Below are 18,396 nucleotides of genomic sequence, written 5' to 3' on the forward strand. Positions count from 1 at the left end.
GGGATGGAATCTTTTAGTCAATGTTACATTACATTAAAATGTTCATATAGTTGTCAAGTAAAAATTTGTCCTTGCATTTACATAAATCGATTCAGATAATAATAATAATAATAATAATAATAATAATAATAATAATAATAATAATAATAATAATAATAATAATAATAATAATAATAATAATAATAATAGCGGTAGTAATAGCAGTGCGGAAAACTGAAGGAATAAGATTTTTTCCACATATTCAAAGTTTCGGACCTAAAAGTAACGCGTTACTTTCGAAGTAAAGTAACAGTTACTTTTTTGAGGTAAGTAACGCGTTACTAACGCGTTACATTTTAAGAGAAAGTAAAGTAACTTGTAACGCGTTACATTTTTACAAGTAACTTACCCAACACTGTACTGGTCTTAGTTCGAAGGTTCCAGTGCACCGCCCTCCCTAGAGAATAGGCTGGTCATAATGTTCGTAGAGTGCATGCTGTTGCAATCACTTTGGAGATCACCAGACAACATAACGAGCGTAGAGTGAGTATTATACTCACTCTACGATAACGAGTGTAGTTGTGTCCACGAATTCGTTGTGAGTGGATTTATAGTTTGTGCTTGCAATACTAGAACGAAGCCAGCAAATGCTAGTTGTGCAAGGTCGTCCACAGACTTGCGCTGACCGGTAGTGTGCACGATGGGTGGCTATGCCACCCTAACGCTCATTGTCTATCTGTTTGAACAGCTAACTGCTTGTATGTTCTCTCGTCGTGGTTACACGTATTGTTCGGGAGTTCACTCTGTGCAACATACTCGGGATGAACCATGTGCGTCGTGTTAGGATCACTTTCCCTACTGTTATTTTCTTCTTGTGAGCTATAGTGCGTCCAGTAAGAGAACGTCTCTGACAGCTCGCAGTGAGATTGCCACTACTCGCGTGTTAAGGTTTCTTTCGGTGCAACTGTAGTGGCAATTTAATTAATGGTATAAGAGAGAGTGATAGTGGTTGGTAACACTGGTATCAAAGTAGGGGCTGCAATGTCCCACCGCATGTAGTAAGAAACGTCAGAGACCATCTCTTGTTGGCCGTGCTATAACTTCGGGCAGATCCATAAATTCTTACTGGGTGCACCTAAAAGCGTTTCCACCAATGTCTGTGAATCAATAGCAATCTTAAAAATGTTCCTGATTTGATAAATCTCTTTTTTTAATCATTCGAGATTGAACTATTGTTACAAACCTTTAAAGACAGTGGAAACTTTAAGCTGTTCGTAACCGATAGTTTGAACCTATGGTATTAATTGCAAACTTAATGTAAATAATATAAATAAAATCACAATAAGGGGAAAATAGTAAAAATCAAATAATATGCATATATATAAAACTATATATTGCTAAAATAAATATCACAATTCATACATTTAACAGTTTGAACAACAACTAAACCTAATCAACTTCCATAGTCTTAAGACTGACTTTAAAATTACATGGTATCCTTTTCATTAACAAAACCTACACAACATTAACACTTCTTTTAATAATAATAAAACAGATCGTTGTCTTTACTTAGATATGGGCATTGCTGTTTTTCAGAAAACACCACTTTGAAGTCTTTAAAATGCTTTGTAGATTGCAGTTTGTCTTTGGTATTGTTAAAACACTGTCCTAACTTGAACTTTTCATTGTGAGTTTGGTTGCTCCAATAGGTCAACTGTATTTCCATCGGGTGACGTCAGAACAATTTTGATGTGATGAACCTGTGGAAAAAGACAAAGGAAAATTATTAAGAATTGAATTGAACTATTAAATCATTTCTTAGCTTTATTAAATTTTGTTTTTTTATTTCATTTTGTAATGAGTTTGCGTCTCATAATTTAGGAAAGACAAAAATGGCCTATGTTTAGAGAAGGGGTCCAGCTCTTTTCTCTAAAAAATGTTACAATTTTGGTAATTTCTGTTCACATTCGGTTAGTTTAGGGTAGGTTAGGTTAGTTTAGATTAGGTTAGGTTAGTTTAGGTTAGATTAGTTTAGTTTAGTTTATATTATATTAGTCTACGGGTCCCGCATAATTTTACAAAAAATGATAGAATTTCGCTCATTTCTACTAATATTAGGTTGATTTAGGTCAGTTCAGGTTAGCTTAGGTTAGTTTAGATTAGATTTGGTTACCTTATGTTACGTTTAAGTACTTGCATCATTCATTTCTCCTATAAATTTTGTGTTTTTTACGTGCTTCTGGACCCCTTGTACTAAACATACTCCACAAAAATTAAGTTTTTTTCTCAGTATAGACTGAAACTTTTTTTTTTTTTTTTTAAATTCTGTCAACTGTAGCCGATTAACAAAATGTAGCTACGTGAGTTAATGGAATTAGTAATGTACAAAAATTTATAATCTCGGACCCAAGATGCGCGAAAATGGGAAATGGGGGAATTTCATAAGGAGATACTACATAATTTACAATTTATACCTTTTGCCAAATTGTTAGAGTCATTAAGCCTAGAAGACTCAGGTGGGCAGGTAATGTAGCCAGGATGGAAAGAAAGTACAAACGCTTTTAAATATTTGGTTGGAAACCAATCCAAAAAAGACCATTAGAAAGATCTAAGCTCAGGTGGGAGGATAATATTAAGATGGATCTTGCAGAAATAGGAATACAAAGTAGGAAATGGACCCAGTTGACTGAGGATAGAAGTAAATGAACGCGGCATTGCACTTTCGGATTAGATGTTGGAAGTTTAGTTTCCGTTTTCAGCAGCGAGATTATCTGAGACGTGAATTTATATTTTAAGGTGGAATCCGAATCCGAAGATGCTTTAAAACGAGCAGTCTCCTTTGTAGAAAATACAACTGAATTGGATACATCTTGCAGAGAAATTGCCTTCTTCACCGCGCCGTAAAGGATAAGCTGAAAGAAAAGTGAGAAGTAAAAAGAAAAACAGAACTTATAGATGCTTTGAAAAATAGAAGAAAATATTGAGAGTTAAAGAAGGAAGATGAAGATTAAGAAACGTGGAGGAAACATTTCCAGAGCCTGAGCTGTAAAAGGATGGAGGGGGGACAATCTCATATTGGTTTCATAATCGGCCAACAGGCAGAATACCTAATAATAATAATAATCATGGCAAATGTAATGTAAATACCATGTTATTATCTGACCAAAATATTAAAAGTAATATTTATCTCCCATTTCTCTGAATGAAACAAAGTATGTAACTGGAGCCATATTGGCCAACTAGAAAACAGTTTTCTGGTATTGGCAGCAGCTGAGTCTGATTTTATGAGTCATAGTAAACAAAGCTTACAGTAGCATCCAGAAGAGAAAACGAAATACATCTTTTGTTTTATGCACGAGGATACATGTACGCTTGTGGGCTAAGAAAATTGAAAATAACCCCTCTTCCTTTAATCATATGAAAATATTAGTGAGTGGGTTCGTGGGCCCCCTTGCCTTTGGGATGGCCTTTAACCTACAATAACTTGGGATTTCTAGGGTTAATCTCTCTTTTAGTGTAAAAATCATAATTGTAGGAGGTAAAAATACAAATTTAATCTCTCTCGGTTTCACATATTTCTTCCAGGGACGGATCTAGGCCAAGACCGGGGGGCCTAGTTCCCCCCAGATTTTTACGTGACAAAAACAATTAAAACTATTATTTGGGGCCGCGGTTGCGTTCACCTCTGGTGCATGGGGTCTCGGGTTCGAACCCTGCTCCCGCCAAGTGAACTTTGTGGTGGACAAACACCGTGTGCGTGAGTTTTCTCGGGGTTCTCCCACTTTCTTCATTCCACCATTTTCATTCATTTCTCATCATCACCGTCTCCTTTAACCTAGCCGGCATAGCCGTGGAACGTAAAACTCAAAAATTTCATTTCATTTCATTTTGAAATTATTATTTATATATTATTGAAAGTTTATAGTAAACGTTGACTTTTATTGTTTATTGGAAATTTTTTGAAACATTAGATATAGTTTCAGTTTCACTTTTTCTGTTATGCAATGTGTAAATCAAAACTTGAGGTCCACAATGTCAACATCCAACCTCGCCATAATATCCATCGGGAGAGAGTTAAGAGCCTGCCTTACTAAAAATAATACAAAATTTACCATTTTTCTTTTGCTTGTTTATTCATCAGTGAAAGGAGATAATGAAATGCAAGTCAGCACAATCATAGATAATGCTATTCTACAACAGAAAATATGAACCTGAAGAATGTTCAGTGTTGCCATCCATAGAAATTACAGTGTTGCCAGAAAAAACAATTTCCCTAAAATCTAAGTTAAGGCAGCGAGTAGAGGAACAAACTCAACTGCATTTGGTTACGTATTATATTGTTTTGGCTTCCTGTGAACTACTTTTTAAATAATAGTTGTATTTAGTTTGTAATAAACAAAATAGTTTTAACATACAGTTATTAAAACTAAATAATAATGTTAATTAAAAAGTAGTTCACAAGAAACCAAAACAACATAATACGTAATCAAATGCAGTTAAGTTCATTCCTCTACTCACTGTCTTAACTTAGATTTTAGGGAAATTGTTTTTTGGCAACACTGTAATTTCTATGGATGGCAACACTGAACATTCTTCAGGTTCATATTTTCTGTTGTAGAATAACATTTTGTATGATTGTGGTGACTTGCATTTCATTATCTCCTTTCACTGATGAATAATCAAGCAAAAGAAAAATGGTAAATTTCGTATTATTTTTAGTAAGGCAGGCTCTTAAGTTTGAAACATCTGCAGGACCCATGAAAAATTCTATCAAAGTCTGGGTGCTGGCCGCCCCTCTCCCAGACTTTACCTTCTAGATCCGCCACTGATTTCTTCCGTTTAGCATTCAATTGCTAGATAACAGTTAAAATGAGCCTAAGTGCTAAAATAAACTTCAGGACTTTTTTTCCTCATTACTAAAACGTGTTACCCACCCACGATGTTCACACTATGCATCTGAACAACTATTAAAATATGGAAGGAAAGAAACACGTGGTCGGTGCGTACAAGGTCGAATTCTTGCACGCTTTCTCTTCTCAGTTAATAAGGGAAAAGCGTCCTTGATGTAACAATAAAAAAAATTAATAATAATAATTAAATCAAAGGAAGAAACGCCGTTTTCACATGAAATTTATCTTAAACAGTTTAACGTTGGTCAAGTATACACAGAACTCATAAGGAAGAATTACTAATAAACTCTTATTTTAATGTGTTAACTAGCCTTATATTGACAACAGCACTCATTGGTAATGCCTGGTACGACGACACAGTCAGGGTTTCCGAGATGGCTGATGTCAATCAACAACAGGCTGTAACCTAACATTCAGCCAAGGACATTACACATTCAGTTCACGAAGTTTCTTTTCACTGGAGACACAAAGAGAAGCTGATCTTGTTATTAAAATGCGTTTATTAGTTTAATTTTCTGTTTGTTAGTTTCCCTTGTTATTCAATACTAACCACAGCTTTCAAATTTTGTACCGAGACATTGGCAATCAGAATATTTTCACATTGTTTTAGTTTTAGTTTATCGATTTATACAGTAACTAACCTTTCGATAGTTGGGGGCTTCGCCCCCAGACACCCGCGTTTGCACGGCCTACGGCCTTGCATCTCCTAAATCCACAATTCTAAAGAGTTTCTAGTCTCTTTTCCAATTTCAACAACCTAAAAAATAAAATTTTGTATCCCAACAAAACGCAATTAAAAAAAAAAAACATGAGTATTTCTTCATCCCTCCTTTAGACCCTCTTAAAACTAAAAAATATTCACTTTTGGCAATTTTCCTGCCGGTTAGTCCCGGAAGGCTACAATCATTTCATCATTTTAATTCTACCGGAAGTGCTTAAACATTTTGGAGTGTATATGATGTCCCATATAAATAACATGGGTCATTTTTTCAGTTCCCCATAAAATTGCTCTCAAGTTAAAAAAAAAAAAAAAAAAAAAAAAAAAATTGGTGGTTTATCTTCGCAACACTAACGAAAACGCACAAGCATACCGAATTTCAAGTTTTTATTCCAATTTCTAGTACCTAAAATATGAGACTATAGGTAAAAAAAAATCCATTTAAATAACACGGGAAATTTCATCCTCGTCCTTCAGATCTAAACATTGGAAATATTCACTTTTCGCAATTTTTTTGTCGATTAGGCCCAAAAAGCTACAATCATGTCAAACTTAATCATCGTAGTCCTAAAGCAAATGCCCAATAATTTTGGAATGTAAAAGGTGTCCCATATAAGAAGCATGGGAAAGATTTTTTTTTTAGTTCCCCATAAAATTACTCTAAAGTTATAATTATTTTTGTTAATTTACTTTGGTAACGCTAACGAAAGCATACAAGCATACCGAATTTCAAAGTTTTATTCCAATTTCAAGTACTAAAATATGAGGTTATAGGTAATAATAATAATAATAATAATAATAATAATAATAATAATAATAATAATAATAATAATAATAATAATAATAATAATAATAATAATAATAAATAACATGAGGAAATTCTTCATCCCCCTTTAGACTCACTAAAAATTAAAAATGTTCATTTTTGGCAATTTTCCTGTGAGTTAGTCCCAAATTTAATCATTGTAGCCCTACAGGAAGTGACCAATAATTTTGCGATGTGGAATATGTCCCACATAAATAAAATGGGGAAGATTTTTCAGTTACCCATAAAACCACTTCAAATGTGGGTATTTTTAGTGATTTGATTAAGTAGTCCTGTAGGAAACGCACAAGCATACCGAATTTCAAGTTTTTATTCCAATTCCAAGTAGCTAAAATATCAGATTATAAGTCCAAAAACGGCCCATTTAAATAACATGTGGAAATTCTTCATCCCTCTCCCTTTAGACCCTCTAAAAATTAAAAATATTCACTTTTGGAAACTTTCCTGTGGGTTAGTCCCGAAAAGTTACAATCACGCCAAATTTCAACTTTCCTCGTCAACCGGAAGTACCTGTTATTTTTTGTCAGTGAGTGAGTTCATGTAGTTTTATATGCAGGGTGATTCAAAACAACACCAACAACGTTTGGGAGGTGATTCCTGATACCAAGATAAGACGAAAAGTATAGACCAACCTGGGTGCACAAATGCTTCCTTTCGGAGTTAGAGGCTGCCGAATACATGAAAAAAATTAACTTTAAAGGTCCATAGCTCCAATACTATGGGACCTACCGTAGTCGGGTCAAGACTTCATTTAGGAACTAGTATTTGCCCTATCCAAATATCCATGTTTTAGAATCCTGCTGTACTTCCGCAATGATTTTTATGGAGGTAGTTGTTGAGTGCTTTAAATTATATGCCCGTAGCCTAACTCCCTCTATAAAAATTATTGCGTGAGATACCTTACGATTCAGAAACATGTATTTTTTAGATAGCGCACATATTAGTTCGTAAGCGAAGTCTTGACCCGAGTACAGCAGGTTTCATTGTTTTGGAGCTATGGACTATTAAAGTTCATTTTTTCATGTTTTCGGCATCCTATAACTCCGAAAGGAAGTATTTGTGCACCCAGGTTGGTCTATACTTTTTCTCTTATCTTGGTGTAAGGAGTCACCTCCCAAACGTTGTCGGTGTTGTTTTGAAACACCCTGTATACTTAGGATTAGGATAGAAATGATTGTCGAACGCCTGCTGCTTATACAACCCAAATCATTCCCAAGTTTGGCTGGTTTCAGACGATTAGGCGTTCTCTTGAGTTCATCATACATAACACGTTCAAGCATTTTTTTTCGTAATAAAAAAAGATAATGCAATTAAAAAATATTGAATAAAGACTATAAAGTAGAATAACCATAACAAAGTCTAAAACTAATACTTTCATAAAATTTACTAAAAAGGAGAAATTATTGTTATTTGGGGGGAGAGAGGTAAAATGAAGAAATGCTAGTAAAACTAAAAGAATTTTCTTAATATCCATCAATATACTACTTAGCCCCCAAACCTTAGGACCGGGTAGTTTGCTGTCATGTCTTTCGAAAAATTCTATCCTTGGTTCGATTACCGACAGGAGCATACACATTTATTAATGTTGATCCACCATTGTAAGACAATTGCGGAACTACCTGACTGGTCTACAAATTCAAAAATACAGTAAAGCCACGATCATCCGCGGAATTGGATGGCAAGGGCACCGCAAATAACCCAAACGAAGACTAAAAATGAGGTGCAAATAAGAAAAAAATATTTTAGCATAAAAAACTGTCTTATTGTACAAAAAAGCATAATAAAACTTTTAAAATATCTTTGCTCAACATCTAAATTACTAAAATAAAGAACGATAAATAAATAAATAAAACAATACTGTATTGTAAACCTGTCAGTAATTTTCGACCTTCGCACTGTAGGACCTATTGTATTTTTTCGGTTGTTGGCTTGGATTATTATATTTATAGTGTTAAAAAACTTTCGCGACGCTCGCGGATAATCGCGGCTTTATTGTAATTATTCTGGGACACGATGAGCTAACCACGCATTATTATTTACATATGCATCATCTGACTAGCCAAATCCCTTTTGTGAGCAATAGCTCAAGGAATGTAGTTTAGTTTAGAAAATGCACTACCCAGAAAATAACATTTATTTTTAGTTTAACGTTGTACGATTATTCGCTGTATTCTAAAGGAGGCTGATCTTCCTCATAGTTAAATGCTTAATGCACGCGTCTTTTACCCAGGCTTAGTCCCAGTGGAAACTCATGTGATTCGGATACCATAGTAACCTATAATCTGTATGTCTACGTCTCTTGTAAGCTCGCTACTGAAAGGGATGCTGAAATCCAATCCAATCAATCTAAAGAGGTGGATGATCAATGAGTGATAATGATAGAATTGGTTGAATGAAGATAGTGGGTGGAGGGGGGGAAGATGAGCGACCCGAAGAAATACGCAAGCACAAGCTCACACGTAATATGTGTGCCCACGATTATTATTTACACAAACTGTACATGATAGAATTATATAAAGTGACACTTACGTTACACAATTACGTTACACAACTTAATGAGCATCTCCTAGCTATGTGATAGGAGTACAAGCAATTATGAATACATAGGATAAAATTTGGAGAAGTATATTGATTTTATCTCTAAATTATTATTGTTATTATTCGATTCTTTCTTCCCTAGGCTAGGAAGGGACTTCAAATCCTTTCGCCAGTTCCCTTGGATACGCCACTGTCTGGGATTAAAGCTAACCGATTTTTCGCAAAAGAAACAGTAAAATATCCTTATTATAAAACAAAACATATCAGTCTGTGAGCAACGCTAATATGGAAACTTCAAAACATTAAAAAAATAACGGGTTGCATAAACACCCAGGAAAAAATATTAAGATATTTGTAATTGTTATTACAGCGGAAACTCGATAACTCGAAGTTGAAGCGAATACATAAAAATTTGAGTTATTGAGTTTTTTAAGTAATCAAACTTCGAGCTATCAAGGCGGCCACAACAAAAATGCGAGATACCAAGTAACTATATAACCTCTACCTCACTAAAAGTAACTATATAACCTCTACAGTACACACCGGCAGCAATAACGGAGCTATTAACAATGACAATCTCGGAAAAGCTAGTTATGGCTTCGAGTTATCAAGGTCACATCAAAAGAAATTCGACTTATAGAGGCACACTTGGATTTGTAGAGATTCACGCCGAAGGGTTTTTTTTTTTAATATGATTATGGAACCCCTAAAACTCGATTTATCGAAGTTTTATTTTTTAAACATTCGAGTTACAGACGTTATTTCAACATTGAGTGTTATGGAGAGTTCAAGGGAATATGAAAGAGTTCGAGTTATCAAGGAACACGAGTTATTGAGATACGAGTTATCGATGTCCAACAGTATAAACGCAAGACACTTCAGTCTCTCAGTCACACAAATTCCCAATAGTTCAGTCAGACTAATAGATGCCACTGCTGCATACTGTCTCCTACCTGACATCAATAGATGTCACTACCGTGCCAGTAATTGGCAGACGAGATGGAGGCTTGGAGGAACAAGTATTGTAGATCAAAATAATAATAATAATAATAATAATAATAATAATAATAATAATAATAATAATAATAATAATAATAATAATAATAATAAACGTTAAAACGAGAAAAGTATTTGATAATTTGTGTGACAAGTCTGTATCCAGTACGAGACGAGAAATGAAAAAAAAAGTGACTAATTTTTATTACTGGGTACTGTTATTTAGTAGGGTTCGGATTTCTATGAGCTAAATAACTTTGTTAAATGAAATCTTTGAGTTTTACGTCCCACGATTATGCCGGTTAGGCTAAATGATACGGTGATGATGAGTAATGAATGAAATGGTGGAATGAAGAAAGTGGGAGGAAACGGGAGAACCCCGAGAAAACCCACGCACTTGGTGTTTGTCCACCACAAAGTTCACTTCACGGGGACTGTGATCAAACCCTGGCCCCCATCACCAGAGGTGAACGCTCTACCACTGAGCCACCGTGGCTCCAACTTTGTTAATATGCATGCATTTGTGCCCTAAAATAAAAAAAAGACCTAAAAGTATTGTCATTGCCTATAAGAAATTAGTGCTATTATCATAAAGCCAAAAGATATACGAAAATATTTATTGGCGGCATCTTCAAACAAAACAATTGATCCCTTATTTTTATGGTGAGATAAATATCACTAATTTTCTCTCTATGCGGTATCGTCAGCACTAATGTAACACTTTATTTTTATGGTGAGATAAATATCACTAATTTTCTCTCTATGCGGTATCGTCAGCACTAATGTAACACTAACTTTGTGTATGGTTTCATCTCAATCAGTTGAGTTGGTTGGGGTAGCGTGAACCTAATCCCACCCAGAATCTTATTTGTTCTTTGACGTTTCTGAAACAGCACATTTTCTTTATAAACATTACAAGTCCTGAGCAGTAATTTCTGGCACATGTTTTATAATTAGTGCGGGTGTGGGTAAGGCCAGGTTCACGGACGACTTTTTTTTTTTTTTTTTTTTTTGAAAGATAAAAGCTCTTACGGAAGAAAATTGCAATAATAACATACTTCAAGCAGAAGTATGTTGTTGTTGACATTCTATATCAATGGTTTTACATGGTATATATTTTGAAACCAATAGAGTTACTTCCCACGTTTACTTATGCATAGTTGTTGCCTGTAATACACGCATGTTATTTACATGCTGGGGGCAAGGTCAGAGTAATTTTTCTTTCTCTCTGCAACCAGCCTCAATTCCTGTTTCTGCACATATTTTAGTTATTACTAGTTCTAAACGTAACAACATATTATTATAGATTATTAAAACAGATTTTCACTTAGTTTTAACTAAGTTTCAGTGAATTATAAGAATAGGCTTGTGTGTGTGTAATATTTAACAGAAGTCACGTACCTGAAAACACGTGGTTAACGAGTTGTTTTGAATTTTGGAAAAAGTGTTTAAGACATTTTTCCAAAATTCAAGTAGATCCTGCGTTCGATTTTAGCTTCCAACTTTTGTTCCTGTTTTTGTTTGGAATTCAACATTATTTTTATACGAGGGAAGGTCAGAAACTAATTGGAATGCGCACGAGACGAGTCGAGACGGGATTTTCTTGACAAAATTCGAGTCGAGACACGGCTTTTCCAATAGAGAAATATACATTTTTCGAGTCGAGATATCGATTTTACAGCACATTTTCGAGACGAGACAGCCACAAATCTTGTCTCGTGCGCATCCCTAGAAACTAAAGTTACATGTTCGATATTTCTTGGAGTTTCGTCTGTTATAGAGGGATGAAGAGAGAGCGGTAGTGGACATATATAAATTTCAGAGCTAGCTGATCACGGAGAATACTTCTTTCTTTTGCTCATGCAATGATTCTAACTGGTCGAAATTTGCCATTGAATTCCGGGCTGCTACTCGTGCGCTTAAAACAATGACCACCATGTTTGTACGTTACAGGTCGGAATAGGGTAAAAGGGTGCTTGGGGTCCTTGGTTCGATTCCGAGCAGGTAAGTTTGTAGTGGACAACATTGTTGTGGTGGGATTTCTCAGGTTACTTCCGTTTCCTTCTACATCCTCATTCCACCAATTCTTCCATTATCATTCACTTGCCTTAATCATCCGTATCCCTTAGCTTAAAGGGCATATCAATCGTAGGACGCTAAACTGAAAAAAAAATCATTTGAATAATGAACTGGCTTAAATTGGTTAGTGAGCGTATGGAACATGTTATAATAGTATAACAACAATTCACCAAAATAATGTTCCTTTTTATGTATTTTTAGTAGTGGTAGGCACAAAAACGGGTTTTCGATTTTTAGAAAAAAACGGTTCGATTTTTCACCGAAACCGGTTATCGGTTTTCTCCAAAACCGGTTCGGTTTTTCATCGGATCCGGTTTCGGTTATCTTCAAAACCGGTTCCGTTTTTTTTTCAAAATTTGTTCTATTTCTGACCAGAATAGAGTTTCATTGTTTTCCGGAAACCGAATCCGTTACCACAGAAATAGTTTTGTGTGTTTTCCAAAGATTTTTTCCGAAACAAGTTTCGGTGAAAACGGAACCGGTTTTGAAGAAAACCGAAATGTCGGTTTTTCAAGGAACTGGTTTCCGGTTTTTATAAAAAAAACAGTTTTGCCCATCCCTAATTTTTAGCCGATATTTCCAGTACTTCTCACATGCACTATTCTTCCGGAATAAGGCTTAAGATTTATCTTGTGCTTTCTTAAGGCTTAAGAATATAAGACTTACATATACTGTAAGTCTAATATGTTGTAACAAACGATGGAGTCAAAATATATACAAAACTTTTTATATATTATAATAGTGCACTAATCCTAAACCCTACCTATTCTATATTTTTTAGTACTTCGCCCTGTAATCTTCTCCGTTGCATATGTTTCTAACACTATGTAAGTTTAAATCTTATATATGCAATGTTGCCATATTAAACACTGTTGCCAATTAATGTACAAATTCAACCATAATCCTGTATTCTTCAAGTATATATAATAAAGTATTCACAGTCGTCTTATTTTTTTATTTTCGTTCATAATAGTTTGTAATAATCATATCCCAGTCCTTCTCAAGATTTCCTTTTTCCCTGTTCAAACGTGGATCTTTTTTGACCTAATAGAATATACCAAGATTCAAATACGCTCCTTTCAATGTTAATGGTACAAAGTGTATAACATGTATAAACGCCCCACAATTATGCCCTTTAGGCTAAAGGAGACGATCATGAAGGCAAATGAATGATAATGGAAGAATTGGTAGAATGAGAAAGTGGAAGGAAACGGGAGTACCCTGAGAAAAGCCATGGATGCGATGTTGTCTACCACAAATTTACTTGGTCGGGGATCGAACGAGGGTCCCTATGCACCAAAGATAAGCGCTCAACCACTGAGCTACGGTGCTCCCACGTAAGGATCTGTATCGCGTACATATGGATGACTATGTAATGATCCTAATCGATTAGGAGCTCTTTATATAATACCATTTACTTAATAAAAAAAGTAGTATGACAAAACTAGGGTTTCGACATCTAAACTTGCGCTTTACATAAGTAAATACTCTACCACTGAACCAGCAGTTGCCTTAAAATGCATACAATACTGTGTGTTGTTAACGTCAGTGTAATGTTAACAGCTCAACCATATCACTTGAATGTGGACGGTTTATATAAACACTTGTAGTCAGAAATCCAAACTAAATAACAATGTGTATGTTAAACATCGAATATTATTTGAGAAATTCCGCTCATGTATGTGACCTTCAATTACTCAAGGTGTGCTTATGCAATAATGTCTGCATGCCAAGTACATTGTCTCTATACTACCACACTTGCATTCTTTCTTCCTCTTCAAACTGACATGCATTGTATATCAATGAATCAACTGATCACTCATATTGGCATTCTTAACCTTTTACTGCCAGCGATAGGTGGGTGCCAGGAACAAATATATTTATTAGTTCAAAACTTATGGACTTTTGTGTATATTATGTATATATCATAGTCAACCAGTGCTGGATGAAAGTCTTTCCAACTCTTCTTCACACCCATTTATCTTCTGCAATTATTTTCCAAGTTACTTTGCAGTATTTCTTGATTTCGTATGAGGACACCACCTTGTACGAGGGCATTTACAAGGCCGTTTCTTGCCTTTTGGTATTCAGTCAAGAATTACATTTGTCCGTTGGTAATATTTCTTCTTCCACCAGCCCACTGCCACTTCAGTGGGTTTAATTTTATAATAATATCCATCTCTCCTGTCATCTTTCTGATCCACGTGATTCTTTTCTTATCTTTTCGGGTGATTACTTGATTCGATTAGAACATCCTGTCACTTTGATCTCCGAGTCTATATGAGACGTGGACCCACAGCGTAACGTGGGGTCCGAATCACATGAGCTCCCGCCGTGAATCAAACCTGAGTCTCCCGTGCCAAAGACGCGTTCGCTATCTATGTAGCCACGAGCGAGCTCGTTGCGGGTGACTCCTTATATTAAACCCCTCTATTAATTCACTTTTCATCTATTATTTCGAATCGAAAGTGTGCACACGATTAAATTTGCATGCTACATAAACAAAGGCTTAAATTTCTGCTACGTCATTGTATTACGTAGGCGAAAATTTTCTCTTTTCAATACTTGAATTTTCACATATGCACCCCTCAAACTAAAATTTTCGGTGTGTGGGATCACTGGTTTGATCCCAGCTCGCGCCAAGTAAATTTTGTGGTCAACTAAACACCGTGTGCGTGCGCTTTTTCGGGGTTCTCCCATTTCCTCCCACTTTCTCCATTGTACCATTTAATTCACTCTAATCCTTCAACGTTTCCCTTAGCCTCAGCGCACAAAACTGGGACACTAAATTGGAAATTTCCATCCCAAATTAAAGTTTCTACGAATCGGTAGAAAAACACTATTAGACAATCTAGAGAGATAGAAGATGTTTTCTATGCTCTACACAAGCCATTGGAGTCAAGTTTAAGACTCCCAAACTGTGCTACGAGTAAGTATCGGGAGTCTTAAAGAACGGTTAAGTCCGCCTTTTGACAAGTATCAGAGAGAAAAAAAGTAAGAAATAGCAAGAAACAGTTTTTGAGATGGATTCAGAATCCATAAGAATGAAATAATGAAATTAAATGAAATCTTTGAGTTTAACGTTCCACGATTAAGCCTGTTAGGTTAAGAGAGACGATGATTAAAGCAAGTGAAATGATGATGCAAGAATGGGTGGAATGATAAAGTGGGAGGAAAACGGAGAAAACCCACGAGCACGATGTTGTTCACCACAAACTTACATGAGCGGGGATCGAACCAGGGACCCCACTCCTAAGAATGAGTTGTAACCTCGATTTCTATCTCTCTGTTGAAACTAGAAGTGGTCGAAAAACCTCTATCCGGTTTCAACACTGACCGCCACAGTGAAAATAACTGTAATAATATAAATAAGTAGGCTTTTGATATGCACCAGAACTGCAATATGCTCATCTCTGAATACATTTCAACTGGAAGTGGAAATTTCAACTACTAACCTCTGGTCTCAATATTAGAGCAAAATCAGTAAGACAAAGCGAGTAGTATTTCTTTTTAATTTTAAATATAGATTCAGCGCTCAAGGAACATCGCGAAGTGTTGTACTTCGATCTCCATGAAATTTTGTAGGTTGTAAGTAGACCTAAAATGACCGATTATGGGTCTTTTCTTTTTTTGCGGAAAATTGGTTTACAAGGAAAAAAGAAAACTTACTTTTTTTCCCCTTAAAATATTTTTCCGTAGAAAACTTATGCGTTCGCTTATTTTCTGTCTACTATTTGTGTATATAAAATTTTATTTCAATTGTTCATGTCCTTCTGTGGATTTCAGCACTAGGGATGGGCACGAGCGAGTTTTCATTGAAACTCGACTCAACTCGAAACACACACATCTTTGAGCTCGACTCGAGAACTCGGCTAGAAAAATATCTTCCAATTCGACTCGAATTTGACTCGAGTTTCGAGTCTAGTCGAGCCAAAAACCGAGCCAAGTGTACACTTTCAAGTACTTTCCTCAACTACCCTACATGGACAATATAATTATTATTAATGATACTTACTGCTACTACTACAACTTATTATTATTATTATTATTATTATTATTATTATTATTATTATTATTATTATTATTATTATTATTATTATTATTATTATTATTATACCAACACCGTGTATAAACATGAAAGATATGCGGTTTGTATCTGAATAGTAAAATCTAGCTGACTGCTGACCTCAGTAGTCGTCAAGTCTATGAGACAAGGACATCATTCACGAGGTTCTGAGTTTGAGTTCCGGAGGAGCAAGTACTCGGGCTCGAGCCGGTTGACATCACTACCTGGGTTGGGCTTCTGTTTGGGCTCAAAAAATCGACCGTGCAGTTCTTAACCTTGATAGTAAGAAGTACAGTATCCTTATATTGGTGCTCACGACTTTTGAGGCTGTCTCGTTATAAAAATCACTATCCCATCTCATGAGCAACACTAAAAATATTCTACATTAATGCTTACATATCTCATGGCTTTCGCTTTCCGGTCTAATCAGGCAATGATTTCAAAACGAGTCAAAAGGAGCTGAACGAGCGAGCCATTTTTAAAACTCGACTCGACTCGAAACTTGATCTGAAAACAATAACTCGGCTCTGAACTCGACTCGAGAAAGTTACCTTTGACTCGATCGAAACTTGACTCGAATTCACTTCGAGTTTCGAGTCGAATCGAGTTTTAGTCGACTCTTGCCCAGCCCCTTACACCGATTTTTTCGCAGAAAAGAAAAGACCTGTATTCGATCATTATACGTGTACTTTCTACCTGTAAAATTTCATGAAAATCGAAGTGCAACAATTTGTGAAGATTCCTTGTGAGAAATAAATCTCACTTCTCTATATGCAGTGAAGTAATAGAAAGTTCGAACTTTGATAGAGGATAAGGCTACCTACGAGATAAAAGCTAAGGTTCTCTTCATCTTAAAATGAAGTCTTTAACTTAGCGTCCCACGCATACCTTTTAGGATAAAGAAGACGATCGCGTTATGAAGTAGAATGATTATGAAAGAATAAGAATGGGAATGATTATGAATGAGGGAATAGCGGTATGAAGTAGAATGATTATGAAAAAATAAGAATGGGAATGATTATGAATGAGAGAATGGCGGTATGAAGTAGAATGATTATGAAAGAATGAGAATGGGAATGATTATGAATGAGAAAATGGCGGTATGAAGTAGAATGATTATGAAAGAGTGAGAATGGGAATGATTATGAATGAGGGAATGGCAGTATAAAGTAGAATGATTATGAAAGAATGAGAATGGAAATGATTATGAATGAGGGAATGGCGGTATGAAGTTGAATGATTATGAAAGAATGGGAATGATTATGAATGAGAGAATGGCGGTATAAAGTAGAATGATTATGAAAGAATGGGAATGGGAATGATTATGAATGAGAGAATGGCGGTATGAAATAGAATTATTATGAAAGAATGAGAATTTGAATGATTATGAATGAGAGAATGGCGGTATGAAGTAGAATGATTATGAAAGAATGGGAATGATTATGAATGAGGGAATGGCGGTATGAAGTTGAATGATTATGAAAGAATGGGAATGGGAATGATTATGAATGAGAGAATGGCGGTATGAAATAGAATTATTATGAAAGAATGAGAATTTGAATGATTATGAATGAGAGAATGGCGGTATGAAGTAGAATGATTATGAAAGAATGGGAATGATTATGAATGAGGGAATGGCGGTATGAAGTTGAATGATTATGAAAGAATGGGAATGATTATGAATGAGAGAATGGCGGTATAAAGTAGAATGATTATGAAAGAATGAGAATGGGATTGATTATGAATGAGAGAATGGCGGTATGAAGTAGAATGATTATCAAAGAATGAGAATGGGAATGATTATGAATGAGAGAATGGCGGTATGAAATAGAATTATTATGAAAGAATGAGAATGGGAATGATTATGAATGAGAGAATGGCGGTATGAAGTAGAATGATTATGAAAGAATGGGAATGATTATGAATGAGGGAATGGCGGTATGAAGTTGAATGATTATGAAAGAATGGGAATGATTATGAATGAGAGAATGGCGGTATAAAGTAGAATGATTATGAAAGAATGAGAATGGGATTGATTATGAATGAGAGAATGGCGGTATGAAGTAGAATGATTATGAAAGAATGAGAATGGGAATGATTATAAATGAGAGAATGGCGGTATGAAGTAGAATGATTATGAAAGACTGAGAATGGGAATGATTATGAATGAGAGAATGGCGGTATGAAATAGAATGATTATGAAAGAATGAGAATGGGAATGATTATGAATGAGAGAATGGCGGTATGAAGTAGAATGATTATGAAAGAATGGGAATGATTATGA

General features: G+C 35.3%; 1 long non-coding RNA gene across 3 annotated transcripts in view; it reads right to left on the reverse strand.

The window, feature by feature from the left end:
• Window positions 1-1,351: 1,351 nt before the first annotated feature.
• Window positions 1,352-18,396, reverse strand: part of LOC145691583 (uncharacterized) — a 62,570-nt gene continuing 45,525 nt past the window's right edge. For all 3 annotated transcript variants that reach the window (XR_014132416.1, XR_014132417.1, XR_014132418.1), the window contains one exon: window positions 1,352-1,739. This is a non-coding gene — a long non-coding RNA (uncharacterized LOC145691583). The remainder of the gene's footprint in view (window positions 1,740-18,396) is intronic.

This window comes from Thermobia domestica, chromosome 8 (assembly GCF_964235325.1).
Source record: "Thermobia domestica chromosome 8, izTheDome1.hap1.1, whole genome shotgun sequence".
NCBI lineage: Eukaryota > Metazoa > Arthropoda > Insecta > Zygentoma > Lepismatidae > Thermobia > Thermobia domestica.